The 12,701-nt window shown below is 39.0% G+C and overlaps 1 non-coding gene across 1 annotated transcript; it reads right to left on the bottom strand.

Moving 5' to 3' along the window:
* Nucleotides 1-5,911: 5,911 nt before the first annotated feature.
* LOC125999706 (small nucleolar RNA SNORA22) lies at nucleotides 5,912-6,041 on the bottom strand. The gene has a single exon (XR_007492186.1). It is a non-coding gene; the product is annotated as a small nucleolar RNA SNORA22 (small nucleolar RNA).
* Between the last annotated feature and the right edge of the window lie 6,660 nt (nucleotides 6,042-12,701).

Raw genomic sequence — 12,701 nt, 5'->3', positions numbered from 1 at the left:
TAAATAGAGCCTTGATAAACTGTTTCCCAGTATCCTCAGGCAAAACTAATCAATTTGTCTTGCTGTTTTACACACTTTAGTACCAGATCTTTTATTAATATGCACTTCATAAAGACAGTACAATGATTCATTCACATCTCCTCATACTAAATAGTTGTCCCTAATATTAATTTAATGTTGAACAGGGATATAAATGAAAGGTAAAGGATTCAGTAACATTTGTATTCTTGGTATTGTTTCTGTCATCAAAATTTTATGCAATAATGAAGGATATATGATGTTGATAAAACATTCATATATGTGTACAATAAATTTCGAATATATATTAAAAATTAGGGAGTGATTTTTAGTAGCATCTTTTGTGACTTTTCTTATATTTTATGTGAAGTTTTTCATTTTATGAATATTATTATCTAAGCTCGACCAAATTTCAGAATGTATTTCAAGGACATATTTTTCCCTCAAGTTACCCAAATCATGAATCAAAATGTTGATCAACTATCAAATAAATACTATTCTGCCTTTAGCTATCCACAAGATGTTTATGAATTAATTTTCACCACTAAGTGAATGAATTGTTCCATGAAATATAAAGGTCTGTGTATTTGGATTCATGCCAGAGATCTTCTGCAAGCGGATGGCTCAGTGTGACAGAGAAGCACTCCAGCATTTGTTTGCTGCCAGATATATTCAAGCTAATATACTTAAGTATTCCAAGTTTAACATGTAATAATTCTATCTCACATTCTATGTCTTTACTTATTTGTTTATTGTTTTGTACCATACCTGGCAGTGCTCAAAGCTCACTGCTGGAGATTTGCTCAGAGCTCACTTCTGGTGACTCTGAGGGGACTGCAAATTGTTCTGGTAATTGAACCAGATTTTTCTTACCCTTTGTCCTATTGCTCTAGCCCTACGTTTTATGGCTTGTATTGTATTCCCCAAATCAGATGCTCAATTTCTAAAGCCATTACCTCAGAATGTGAACTATATTTGAATTTTTTTTTGGTTTTGGGCCACACCCTGTAACGCTCAGGGGTTACTTCTGGCTTTGTGCCCAAAAATCACTGCTGGCTTGGGGGATGCTGGGGGATCGAACCAGGGTCTGTGCTAGGTCAGCCACATGCAAGGCAACACCCTACCACTGCACCACTGCTCTGGCCCCTGAATTAATTTTTTAAGTAGCAAAGTTATATCATTAGTATAGACCTTAACTTTATTGATTTAATTATTAAAAGAGGAAATTAGAATAGAGATAATGTCAAAGGCTGGACCATGTGAAGAGCTTTCTACACTCTTAAAATTTCTTGGTGTGAAACCAATGCTGCCAACAGTTTTTAAATTGAATCACTATGAATGACAAACTTAAAAGTTTGGCATCATTATTTTGACATCAATCAATTAAGCAGAGTTTGCTTCTCTCCACTAGGGCACACACTTTGCCTTCCTCTTGCTAACCTGACTCTATAAAAGGCACCTTTGATTCCCCCAATCTCTCTTGCCTTTAAGGCACTGCGGTTTACAATACTATTAATGATACTGTCTTATGCAAATCACTTTCCCTCCTTTTTGTGGTGTCCTGAAGCCCCCCCAGGGGGGACCCGGCCAGCAGGAATTAGCTGGAAAGGCTTCTCAGACAACCGCACTCCTATTTTGCTGAGTAGAAGAGCAACCACACCTGTAAAAAATCTGAAAGAGGTTAATAATAAAGACCCAAGGCAGCGTCTCACTGTTCAAGGGTACCTTTATTGGGCTACAGCTCCTTCTTATATAATGAAGGAGAAGGGGGCAGTACAAAGGTGATGTCAGTCATACTTTTGGCGCGAAGGCCCATACAAGGCAAGAATATATTTCAGGTTTCAAGGAACAAAGAAAGTTAGGCATTCTCTAAATAAGGAAGTGGGCAGTGGGCTAGGTGACCTTCAAGTTATGCTGAACGTGCTGTTTCTATGGAAACCTCTAGTGTCCTTCAAGCTGCATTTTTAATTGCTTGATTATCAGGTGGTGCAAGATGTGCCTGCCTCAGTGATCTTGAACAGACAATGTAGCATACACTTATTGATAATAGCCTAGTTCACTCCGAAATGTGGTCTTAAGGAGTGAGGCCTAGTTTCTGATAACGGTACCGGACAGTGTTGCTCTCCTCCGGGCTAGAGTTAATTATATCTACAGTTGCACATTCCTTTCTCTATAGCTCAAAAACTTACAGCAAGACTGCAAAATAGCTTTTAGGTGAAAAGCTGGAATATGGCAGAAAGAACAGCAAAATGGCCTCAAACAAGTCAGTCCCCAACATCTCCCCCTTTCTCTTCTAATAAAAGAAGGAAAGTCGTGAGCGGGTGGAAGAACCGTGTCTTAGGCATACAAGGTTTGACCAGGTCGGACACAGCCAAAGCCGCAATTAAAAGGTGGCTACAAACGCCGTGGGTGTGCACAGGGATCCGAATTATGCGCTGTAGCCTTTTTGGGCCGTGCCCTAACTGGGACCTTGCTAATCCCGTCGTAGGTGTCTCCACAGCCAAGAGCACAAGTGCCGGAGCGAGCTCCGCTTGTTAGCTATGCACTCTATCTCCTGGAAACTTAGTGGCTGGAAAGGCGGCTTGGTGACTAAAGCCAAGTTTTCACAGGAGTCACGCGGGGTTAGATGCTGGTAGTTAACCTGAATAGAGGTTTTTGCCTGTTCATCTACCTGGTTCTTAATAAAGGCAGTGATTTTGCGGAAAATCCATGGGCTAAGAGAAAGGAGCAGCATGAGGCTAATGAGTGGGCCCAAAATAGTGGACAAGATAGTGTGAAGCCAAGGAGAAGAGAAAAACCAGCCCTGGTACCAGCCTTGTTCTTCATCGAAATGTTTTTCAAAATCTTTTATACTGTCACCAATGTGTTGAACGCTATTCCTAACTAATCCAGGTTTATCTTTGAAAATACAACATTGTTCCTTAAGGGCTACACAGACTCCACCCTCTTACATAAGGGCAAAATATAGAGCACGACGATTTTGGAGAACAACATTAGCAAGGGAACTAATAGTATTTGTGAGAAATTGCAGACTAGTTTTGATTTCATTAATGTTTTGTTCCACTGCTTGAGTAAGAGTGCGGAAATTGGATTGAGAGGATACAAGAGAGTAGATACCAGTGCCAGCGCCAGTAGCGCTAACAGCAAGGAGCACTGCAAGTGTAATGGAGGTGAAGGGCTTACGGCGTTGTCGAGAAAGGGATTGAGAAGAATAGGAATAGGGTGAGGCGGCAGGAGAGGGAAAGATATGTTCTGAGTGAATGGTGATTTTTGGAATGAGAATAACGAGAATACAGTAATCATGTGAAAGGAGAAAAGAGGAACAAATGATGAAAGGAGTAAGGCCAGAAGCACAGGCAAAATAAGTACCATTGGGGGCTAACAGATAGGGTTGTGAGGAGGAAGAATTGTAGATGTCAATAGTTTCGTTGCACACGTCAAGTAATTGGCTAGGAAGCAGGGAGTCGTTAGGCTTAATGCAGAGGCCAGAGCCTACGACTTGACGGACTGTAATGCCATGTTGAGGTTGTGTGTTCCAACGGAGGTCAGAGGGGTTGGAGGTAGAGGAAAGGTTGCCAAACACTGCAACACCTTCATAGAAAGGAGGTTGAGGAGAAAAAAAAGCCAACATCTTTCATAGGCAGGATTTGTAAGGGCAAGAGCAGAAGCATTTATGAGATTGAGAATAACCTGAGAGGACGGAGAAGGACCTGAAGGCATAGTGAGCTGTCTGAGAGAAGGAGAGGCAGATGGAAGAGGATAAGGAGGAGAAGGCATGTGTGATGGACCTGAATGAGGATGAAGAAAGGTGTTAGGACCAACGGCGAGGGGGTGAGAATTCGGCAACTGTTTAAGTAAACGGAGGGAAAAAAGAAGTCCAGGGTCGGTACACCTAACGTAAAGTCTGAGTCTCCATTGTACGGGTTGAGTCCAGTGATGCTGACGTCCAGCAGCAGTAAATTAGATGATGAGGGGGTTACACTAACCACGGGTAGCAGAGGATGCATCACAGTTCAGAAAAGGAGGAGTTGGGGGGCGTGAAACGGTGATGAAGTCCCAGGAGGAAGAGGGTTTCCAATAAGCAGTTCAGGTGGTTTCACAGCCCTAGGAGGCGCAAAAGTGTTGGTTATGAGCGCCACACTTATAGTGGCTGGAACGGGGCCGGTGGTGACCAGGGCAGACGTAGAAGGTGGTGAAGGGGTGGCGTAGTACATTACGGCGAATAACAGAGTTGCAGCCACCGCTAGCAGGGGAGTAATAGTTATCGGGGTCAACAGCACGAGGTTGAGGCAGGCGGAAATTGGAGGTGCCCCAGTATAGGCTTGCACTTATGGTTAGGGCACAAAGGTCGAATTGCAAGACTGGCCAAGGGATGGAGGTAGAGAGGATGGAGGTTGTTGGTGGCATTGGTGGGCATCCAAGGCAGCTAGGCAGAGTGTCTAATTCAGCATTGTCAAAGGTGGAGTCAGTTAGAAACAGGTTTGCAGGAATGGCGTCTAGCAGGAGGTTTATAAGAAAACAGCTTGGCAGAAGGCAAAATGGTTACTTCATATAAAAATTAAGAATTTGCAGAAAACATTAGCAATTTACATTACACTAGTTATTTTTGAATACCACGGGAATGCTATTTGACCTTTGTTAGACTTTGGCATAAAAGAAAATTTATAATTAACAATTGCTAATTAAAAAAAATTTTTTTAAACTGAATATAAAGGATTTTTCTTAAACTTCTAGTTATTATGTTAAAGCTGGATGCTATTTTTTAGCCATAAATACATATTTTATAGGCTTGAACTTACACATAGCAGGAAAGCCAGGTGACTGCAAAGTCTAGAAATTCTCTAGGGAAAAGTTATCCCCGATGGCCATTGAGAAATTTGGGGTTTGCCATTCTCCACACCCTTCGCTATGTTCTTAGAAGGATAAAGCTAGCTTAATACATAATTTTTAACACATGATTTTTAATTGTAAGATGCCAGTTTGTGAACTGACCAGACTGAACCAGGTTGAAAAAATTAATTGAAATTTAAAAAATGGATAAGGCTTTAAAAATTGTATTATTATAAAATGTAGAGATAACAAATAAACAGACAAAACAAAACAACACTAAACACAACATTTTACACTTGTGGCCACTTTCATTCATCACAACAGACACATAAACAGACAAAAGGATTGATTTAAGACTTATTTATAAAAAATTGACAAGCGCTTTTAAATATTTAGCTAACATGTTTGTGAGAAGAAAAAAATTTTGTAGAAAAACTTTTTTAGTTTTGAGAAGTACTTAATGTAGATGGAGTGGAACTTTGCTGAAAATAAATTTTAAGGTTTAGATTTAACACAAAACATTTTTTAAACAATTTTAATTTGAAGTTTAAAACATTAAGTAAAATGGTTAATAAGCAGTAAAAATTTTTTAAGTAAAATGGTTAATGAGCACTGTAGAAGGAGTCTTCACTCTGAAGTATGAAATCATTTGCTGTAAATGAATAGGTTTTCTTTAAATTGGTTTTGCAGTAGAACAGTAAGACAGCTGCAATAAAGTGTTAAAATTTTTATGATTAAACACAATAGCATGAACTATGATTATTAAAGGTATAAAAAACTGATTTTAAAAATACAAACAACTGTTTTTACTATGAAGACTTTAAGTGAATAATTTGTAAAAAATATTATATACTAAATTAACTAAATGCTTAGATTATTATAAAATATAGTTAAAGACATCTGATGCATTTACACACCTAGAACTTAAGACTAAAATTATATTTAATACTAGTTAATTTGCTTATAAAGTTTAGTTACTTTTATATATTTTTATAAAATTATATATAATATATTTTTTTATTTATATTATTTTTTCACTGCGACACAAATATACAGATTTATATAATGTGCTGATATTTTGAATGCACTTAAAATAATAGTTTTTTCAATGCAGAAATAAAGAACAACCATTGCTGTAGCACAAAGTTAAAACTAAGGGTACTATAAAGCACACCTAGGTGTTTACTGTGCATTAAATTAACTATATTGTTTAAAAAGGCTAACCACATTATTTTTCACATAATTTTGTAAATACTTTAAAAATTAAAATAAAACTTTTAATAGAAATATAAGATTTAAATTTAACACTTTTGTGTTCGTTTGGATTTTAAAACACAAAGAAGTTTTTCTTTTACCAACATTTTGTTATCTGTAAAGTGACAGAATTATGACCTTGCTTTAAAATTTTCTGAGAGGCATGGAAAAAAAAAAGTTTATTGCCCTTATCTTCCTGTTGCTTTTTAATGTTTTAATAATTACTTTACACCACTTAATGCACTAAACCTAATAACACATATTTGACGAAGTGTAGGGCTGACAAGGTGAAGCAGAGTTTTTCACTGATAACTCGGGGAGGGGCTAGCACAGTTAACAGCAGGAAGGCTAGAGGCAAATTATTTACAGTTAGCAGGGTGTAATGATATAGAGGAAAAAAAAAAAAACAATCTTTTAAGATTAATTACTAATTTATTGGAATTAGAGGGAATGGCAACCGAAGAGGGGAGTTTGGGTTGCAAAAGTACTATGGGGTTTATGGTTTTATTAATTGATTTGAGAATATGCAAGAGATGCCACTTTTCAGATTTTTTTTTTTTTTTGAATAACAAAGATTGGGTATTTCAAGGTGAATTGGAAGGCTTAAAGTGGGAGTGGCAGGGCCTGAGCTGGCTGTTTTTCAAGGCTGGCAGGAAAGAGGCTGAAGGAGGCTGAGGATTGGTTTGAGCAAAGTAAAGGGTACATTAGGCTCAGAAGTTTTAACAGCAAAGTGTAGATATTGCAAGGTTTTATGGCTTAGCAGATGATACTTTGTAATTATCCTACTCACTGTGCCCTTAGAATTTTTTGTAGGCACTGCAGCAGTTTCTGTTTTATGGCACTCAGCCTGACTTTTATAGTTTGTTTCTTTGAATTTTCAAGAGGGGGGGCTTGGCCGTGGAATTCAGTGGGCAAAGGACAGACAGCTATAGATTTAGGAGGGCGGGGGAAAGCCTGAAGGGCAGAAACTTGTGAATTAAGAGAAGCAGCTTGTTTTTGAAGGCTTAAGATTTGTTTAAGATTTTTAATGTGGCCAAGTAGATTCATATCTATAGCTTTAAGAGGGGGAGCGGTGAGAGGAGGAATCTGCCATGGTTAGGGACTGAGCGTCTTGGGCATTTAGAATTTTTCCCCTGGGGTGCGGGGGATCAGTGGGAGGCGTTTGAGAAGGTAGCTGCGGAGGCTGCTGAGCAGGCGGGGAGGGGGTGGGTGGGAAGACTTTCTCCATTAGGGAGAAAGACAGGAAAGGTAGCACTGGTTTTTGAGCTAAGAGCAATATCAAGTTTGTTAGAGAGGTGAGAGACCATGGATGTAATTGTGGTGAGTTGGGAGCTTAAGTCAGAAAAAGGGGGGGGAGGGAGAAAGCAGCAACAGTTTGTTGCCGGTGTGGGGGAGCTGCTGGAATGCTGGCTTTGGGGAGCGACTTCCAGGCATAGAGGGCAGCAAGAGCCATGTTGGCAAGCTGGGACCTGGAAAGTGTGTGCTGTACCTTTAAGGTATGAAAAGAGGCGAGGCCAGCTATACGAGCTTAGAGATTAGGATTCCTGCCTATTTGCAGGGGCTTTGCAGCGGAAAAAAAAGTTAACTTCCCAAGAGACAAAGAGTTCAGCTTTTAGATTCTAAGCAGGAGAGCGTGTAAGGGGCTTGGGGGCCATAGGAGGTTACGGCTTGAAATGGCTTTTTGAGGCTTTTCCAATTAAAGGCTTTGTATTGATGCAATTGCTGGCTAAGGAGGGGAGGGTGGTGAAACAGGGATGGAGCTGAAGCTAGGGAAGTGAAGGGCTGTTTAGGATTTTGCACAGAGGGTGCAGCGGCCTCTTCTGTAGGGGTCTGGGTGCATAGAGCAGAAGCATGGACAGAAGTAAGGGAGGGATATAAATGAGAAGCATTAGAGAGATCTTTAAGAGCATTAGTTACTTTGGAGACAAAGGTAGAAGAATCAGTGGTGGAGGGAGGACAAGGGGAAGTATTCTCAGAGGGAGAAGGGAGATGAGAGACAGAATTAGAACGAGAGGGAGTCCTGGAACACTCACGGGAGACTTGTTGTACATGAGATTCAACGGCATGGATGATGTCTTTGGCGGTTCCGGCATTTTTAGTTACAATGATATCTCTTAACAGGCTCCAATATTGGAACATAATTTTTTCCTTCTGTGAATCATCATTATTTACAAAATAATCACTCATTTCATGTCCTACTTTGTCCCAAGTGGACGCAACAATTTCTGGACAGGTAATAATAAACCAATGACATACATTATGAATAAACATAAGAAAATTACAAATATTCTTTTTGGTAACCTCTACATGTCTGGCTTTCAACTCAGACTGAATATCAATAATGAATTTAAGTTCAGTACTCAATGAAAACACCCATGGAAGTGAAGCCAACGGGCAAAGCCCCAAGAGCCAATCAGGGGCGGTGATCAGAACGACTGAAAAAACTGCAGTTTAAATATTTGATTAAGGCTAACTCGTTTCAACGCTTACCCGGATGGGGTAATTCCCGCGATTTATGAAACAGCTCCGGACTCGCCGACCCGTAGTCGTTCGGGGTGTGGCGGTGGTCTTCGTGCCCAGCGTTGGGCGCCAAAATGCGGTGTCCTGAAGCCCCCCCAGGGGGGACCCGGCCAGCAGGAATTAGCTGGAAAGGCTTCTCAGACAACCGCACTCCTATTTTGCTGAGTAGAAGAGCAACCACACCTGTAAAAAATCTGAAAGAGGTTAATAATAAAGACCCAAGGCAGCGTCTCACTGTTCAAGGGTACCTTTATTGGGCTACAGCTCCTTCTTATATAATGAAGGAGAAGGGGGCAGTACAAAGGTGATGTCAGTCATACTTTTGGCGCGAAGGCCCATACAAGGCAAGAATATATTTCAGGTTTCAAGGAACAAAGAAAGTTAGGCATTCTCTAAATAAGGAAGTGGGCAGTGGGCTAGGTGACCTTCAAGTTATGCTGAACGTGCTGTTTCTATGGAAACCTCTAGTGTCCTTCAAGCTGCATTTTTAATTGCTTGATTATCAGGTGGTGCAAGATGTGCCTGCCTCAGTGATCTTGAACAGACAATGTAGCATACACTTATTGATAATAGCCTAGTTCACTCCGAAATGTGGTCTTAAGGAGTGAGGCCTAGTTTCTGATAACGGTACCGGACAGTGTTGCTCTCCTCCGGGCTAGAGTTAATTATATCTACAGTTGCACATTCCTTTCTCTATAGCTCAAAAACTTACAGCAAGACTGCAAAATAGCTTTTAGGTGAAAAGCTGGAATATGGCAGAAAGAACAGCAAAATGGCCTCAAACAAGTCAGTCCCCAACACCTTTTGTCACTTAGTCCTGGTCCAGAATGAACACCTCTATCATTGTTGCAATACTCCTATTCGTGACCTGTCCCACCTCTCCCATGACCCCCAGTGGCAATCATTCTAAAGACATTCCCCTTCCTTTTGTTACTATTCTCTTCAGCTTTAGTAGTCCCCCTACTATGTTTCTTTATACCTGGTATATGAGTAAGATCATTCTGTGTTTATTCGTTCTTGCTGACTCATTTCATTCAACATGGTACTGTCCAGATCACCTATTAGCAGCAAATTCTATAACATTATATTTTCTTACTGCTGAGTAGTAAAAAATATCAAGGAAGAAACACCACTGGCCAAAAAAGTGGAAGCGAAGATAAGCAAGTGAAACTACATTAAAATGGAAGCTTTTGTACCTCAAAGGAAACAATGACTAAGATGCAATGATTACCCACATATTGGGAGAAATGGTTCATCTAATACCCATCTAATAAGGGGTTAATATCTCAGATATATAAGGCACTGGTAGAATCTGAGAGAAAAACATGAACCCCATCCAAAAATGGAGAGAAGCAATGAACAGACATACCCTCAAAGAAAAAAATAAAGATCAAAAGTCACCGGAAAAAATACTCCCCATCACTAATCATTGGGGAGATGCAAATCAAAACAATAATGATATATAATCTCACATCACTGATACTGACACATATAACAAAGAACAAGAAAAATTTGTTCTGGTGCAGATGCAGGGAGAAGAAAATTGGCATTCACTGCTGGTGGGAATGGCAAATAATCTAGCCTTTTCAGAAAAAATATAGATATTCCTCAAAACTCCAAAAACACTGAACAGAAAATCCCTTTGCAATCCTATGTTTGTCACAGCACTATTTACAATAGCCAGAATCTGGAAACAATCCAATTGCGCTAGAACAGATGAGTATCTCAAAAATGTGGTATGTCTACATACATCTGTTAGTAAAATGAAGTGGTTAAATTTATTTTATTTGAATGAATACGGAGAGTACTATACTGAGTAAAATGAGTCAGAGGAAGAGTGATATGCATTGAATAATCTCACTAATCTGTGGGATATAAGAAACAAACTGTGGTAATAATATCAAGAGATAATTGAGGTGGTACCAGGAGGACCAGTCCATGGTAGAAAGCTTGCCACAGTAGTGGAGTAGTGGAGTTAGTGTAGAGAAAGTACTACTAAGACAATGATTATTGGAACTGATCACACAGGACAAGAAATGGTGCTGAACAGATATAAAGTGATAGGCACAGTATCCCTTCCTTAACATTAATGCAAACCACGGTGTCTAAAAGGGAATAACAGAGAGTGAGAAAGAGACAGAGAGAGAGGTCGACTGGGCGGGTAGGAGAAGGAAACTAGGGACATTGCTGGCAGAAAATGTGCACTAGTGAAGAGCAGTGTATAATGCATGACTGAAACCCAATCATGAACACCTTTTTAACCATGGTATTTAGATAAAGGGGGTGAAATTGGCTATAATCCCAAGTCAGTGATGTCAATAAAAGGAAATTGAAGACAGAAAAACTACTACTGGACCAGAGTGAGAGCACATTGGTAGGGCACTTGCCTTGCACGCGGCTGACCCAGTATGGACCTCGGTTTGAACACCAGAGTCCCATGTGGTGATCTCTGAGTGCATAGCCATAAATAATCCCTGAGCATCACTGGGTGTGATTCCCCCTCCACAAAAAAAGTAAAAGAAAAAGATATAAACTATTTCCAAGTCCTTAAAATGAAATATGTGCTAATGCTGAATATATCTGAATAATAGAAAAAATGCTAAAGAACTGTAGTTAATTATAAAGTACATTCTGCTACACAGATATTTGGCTATAGAAATCTACTCTGGGAACCCTCCATAAAAATTCTCCCCCTTTAAAATTATGAACAAATGGTCTAAATAATTAGTTCCTTTACCTTCTGAATAATAATGGATACTGATTTTAGAGAAAAAAAGGCAAAACAAACCTAAAAACTATTAATTATTCATTAATTAGAAACATATTACATAATTAGGAACTAGTTATCTATAGACAATTCTTAAGATCATATATAGTGTGGAAATTTTACTATTGGTTCTTAGAGAAGAACACATTTGTATATCATTTTCTACTAGTAGGATTAGAAAAAATAATTTCATTGGCTATTTAACATCTTTAAACCAAACGTCACAAAACTAATGAGAAAAATAGTACATCTAAATTCTATGCCCAATAGTGAAACATTAACAAATGAAGCTTGCCAGTTAAAGTGCTGGCGACATGGTACATTAAGTAAGCCACTTTTCTCCTTGCATACAGCTGGCTGGGGTTTGATTCCTGGAACCACATAGGGTCCTTAAAACCTTCAATGGAGGGGCCGGAGAGGTGGCGCTAGAGGTAAGGTGTCTGCCTTGCAAGCACTAGCCAAGGAAGGACCACTGTTTGATCCCCCGGCGTCCCATATGGTCCCCCCAAGCCAGGGCCAATTTCTGAGTGCTTAGCCAGGAGTAACCCCTGAGCATCAAATGGGTGTGGCCCAAAAAACCAAAAAAAAAAAAAAACAAACCCTCAGTGGAGTGCCTCTGAATAGAGATTTATGAGTAAACTATATTTCACTCCCAAATAAACAAAAAATAATAGTTGCCAAATATATACTTTCCAAAGTACTTTGTTTACTTCAATTTACACTTATTTTCTAATAACAAAATTTTAAATAATTTGTAAAATTATATAACAAATAAATGCACAGAGAAATAAATTAAGATTATTTAAAATGCCATAATCTTGTTGTAATTGGCATGGACATTTTGTGGTTTATCTTTCTATATTTTTATTTACATAGAGTATATCTATTTACATGAATTCTAACAAATATATACATATGTATTACATATTAGTGGAGAAATTTTGGAGGGGCACACCCCGTTACTCCTGGCTATGCTCTTAGAAATTGCTCCTGGCTGGGGGGACCATATGGGACTCCAGGGAATCGAACTGTGGTCCGTCCTACCTTACCCCTCTGTGCCACCACTCTGGCCACAGTTATTGGAGAAATTTTTTCTGTCCTATCAAAGTAACACTAATACAAAGTACAACTAATGATATTTTATGAGTTTTTCTTTTAGTTACCTTTTCATAGGATACTTAAACTTTTTCCAATTTTTCATGTTTTTCCATTTCTTAATATAAGTTTATAAAATAATTGTTGATAGATTCGATCATTATAATATAGAATATTTTAATACATCACTTAGTTTTGAATTTCATCACTATATCAT

The sequence above is a fragment of the Suncus etruscus genome, chromosome X (assembly GCF_024139225.1).
Source record: "Suncus etruscus isolate mSunEtr1 chromosome X, mSunEtr1.pri.cur, whole genome shotgun sequence".
Classification (NCBI taxonomy): domain Eukaryota; kingdom Metazoa; phylum Chordata; class Mammalia; order Eulipotyphla; family Soricidae; genus Suncus; species Suncus etruscus.
This window is presented reverse-complemented; position numbering and strand designations above follow the sequence as displayed.